The sequence below is a fragment of the Lonchura striata genome, chromosome 23 (genome assembly GCF_050655825.1).
Source record: "Lonchura striata isolate lonStrDom1 chromosome 23, ASM5065582v1, whole genome shotgun sequence".
Taxonomy (NCBI): domain Eukaryota; kingdom Metazoa; phylum Chordata; class Aves; order Passeriformes; family Estrildidae; genus Lonchura; species Lonchura striata.
The window spans coordinates 1,364,816-1,367,370 of NC_140725.1; the positions used below are offsets into that span (position 1 = coordinate 1,364,816).

Here is a 2,555-nt window from a genome sequence, read left to right on the forward strand (position 1 = left end):
CACCTGGCAGCCAAACAGCAGCTGAGGTTGCCCAGGTGCCCTGAGTGACAGAAAGAACAGCACAGGCTCCATTCTCCAGCTCCAAACACATCCAGAGATGCAGACCAAGGCAGCCAGGCTGGATGGAAAAGCCCAGCTCCAAGGCACAGAGCAGGGCTGGCTGCTCACACAGCTCTGGGACCCCGCTGGAGCTTTGCTGCCAGCAGCCAGAGGAGCTGATAAACTGCAGGCACTGCGAGCAGCACTGCTCAGAAAAGCCAGTTTGCTCAGAGCACGTGTCCTTGTCCTCAAGCAGCCTCCAGGGCAGCGACCTCAGGTCCCCTCCTCACCCCAGGAGCCTCCTGACAGGAGGTGCAGCAGTGCTGGGACTCGTCTGGGGCCACACGTGAGGGTTTGGGCCAGGGCAGGCTCAGCAGCCAAGCTCTGCCCTCCAAAGGGTCCCCCTCAGCTCTCAGATTGTAGCTACACATTGGAAATACCACCAAAACCTTCCAAAGGAAATGATTACTTTGAATTTCTGAAATTAAATTAACTGAAATGGAAAAACACCCAATGAAGGAAAGGGGAATAGTTCACCCTACATTTTAATTACCCTACATTTTCACAACAAATGGGAACAGCCTGCCTGACACGGACAAGAAATGAACTCATGGCCTCTAAAGTCAACTCCAGGGATCCAATTCATCCCATTCCTCATTAGGCTCTTCCCAAAGAGAACTTTACCCCAAAAACAACCTCCAACAGCTGTGCAGGAGCTCCACGTGGCTGTTCACAGGGTCCAGCTCCTCTGCTCTGTGTTTAAAAGCAGCAAAGCCTCTAATGCAGCTCAAAGCCTCAGGCAGGAAATGGTTCAGGAAGACAACTGGGGGGTCGTCATCTCTTTCCTGGCATCCCATAATGGCAGAATCCAGGAGCTGGAGGTCCCCTGGGAGAGCTGTGTGCACACAGCAGCTGGGAGAAGCTGTCTGGGCTCCCTGCGGGAGGCTGGGGCTGTTCAGAAACATCAGGATAGAGGCAGCAGCAGGGACATGGAGGCAAGACAGAAATCAGGAGAAGCTGCAGAGGAGGGAGGGTCCCTGATGCTGGAGTGGGGAGCCAGGTCCCTCTGCACTCTGGGCAGAAGAAAGAAAACCACAAATAACATCTGTCTGCTCCTGCTTCACTGCAAGCACCAGCCCCCTGTGAGACCCTGAGCACGCCCTGCGTGGTCCAGGTCCCATCTCCCATCTCCTGGCAAAGCACAGCAGATCAAAGCAGCCCCTCTGCTGAGCCTTGCCCCAGCTCCCTCCCTGGCAGCCTGTCAGCCCTGCTGCCGTCGCTGTCTGGCTGCCCCAATCAGCAGTTTTAATCACTGAGGATCATTTAGATCTAGAACATTGCTGTGCTCTGCACCCAGAGCTCAGCCCCATAAATGATTTCTCCTCTCCCCCACATTCCCCCCACATGGACAGGGATGTTTTCAGACTCATTAAGAGCAGTATCACTTTAATCAGCCTCTTTAAAATAACAATTCTGTGTGCAAACTGACAAAGTCATTCCCTAGGTCCTGCCAAGCCCTTCGCCGTAGGCAAAGGAGCTGAGACGTCCCTTAGCATCAATTTTGTTTGTTTATTTATAAAGTTCACGTTTGATCTTTGTTTAGCAACTGTTTTCATCTCCCTGTCCAGTGGTAAGAACACAGCAGTTCTTCTCTTGAGTCAAAGAATCATGAGTTCTCTTTTCCCAGCTCTGGAAAGCATCCAGCATCAGCCTGGAGAGCTCATCCCAAATTTAGGCAGGCCCAGTGCAGGAGGCTCTGTGGGGAGGGCTGCTCCCCTCCACTGCTCACCAGGAACAGCCCAGCCTCTGGGTGCTGAAATGAAGGTTTTTAATAATTACCTGGTGACTAACTCACCTCCATGGCTGTGATTTCTTTCAAACGTTGCCATCACGACCCCAGCCTGCTCAGTCACAGCTTTTGGCAATCCTGGAAAAACACTGACCCAGATTAAAACACTTTGGTACTGCCAGAGCTGCTGCATCTTATCTGAAAGCAAAGACAGCAAAGAAACCCATCTGAAATTCAGAACAAGAGCTCTGAAATCCAGGAATTCTGCAATGGGATCAAGTCAATCTCAACTCCTGAAGTGGCCACTCAGGGGATAGAGTTGAACCAAAGTTGAGGGTTTTTTTTGGTGTCTTTTCAATCAAATCTCACAAATCTCCGAAAACCTGCATTCCATAGAAAAACAAGCTACCAAGATCTGTTCTCAACTTTCCACTGAAAATCTGAAATAAATCATCTCACTTCTACCAAAGAAATTGTGGAAAGTCATTATTTCTCAGCTTGATCTTAATTTTAAGGAAGTTCTAAATTTTCAGGGGCACCACAGCTGGTTATAGTGTTAGAAATAACACTAATTCTGCCTTAAATCACATCACCACTGAAAAAACCCTAAACCTGAAGGCCAAAAATGGAGAATATAATTACTAATGAGTTGTGTTATGCAGTTCAGCCCATCAACCTGCAGTCCTGGATTACACATGAAATCTTCAGAAATAAGAGAAAGATCTGC

General features: G+C 49.5%; 1 long non-coding RNA gene across 1 annotated transcript; it reads right to left on the reverse strand.

Moving 5' to 3' along the window:
• Positions 1-554: 554 nt before the first annotated feature.
• On the reverse strand, positions 555-2,026 carry LOC146765511 (uncharacterized). Its single transcript, XR_014949908.1, has 2 exons — positions 1,895-2,026; positions 555-1,112 (listed from the first exon to the last, which is right to left on the reverse strand). It is a non-coding gene; the product is annotated as an uncharacterized LOC146765511 (long non-coding RNA).
• Between the last annotated feature and the right edge of the window lie 529 nt (positions 2,027-2,555).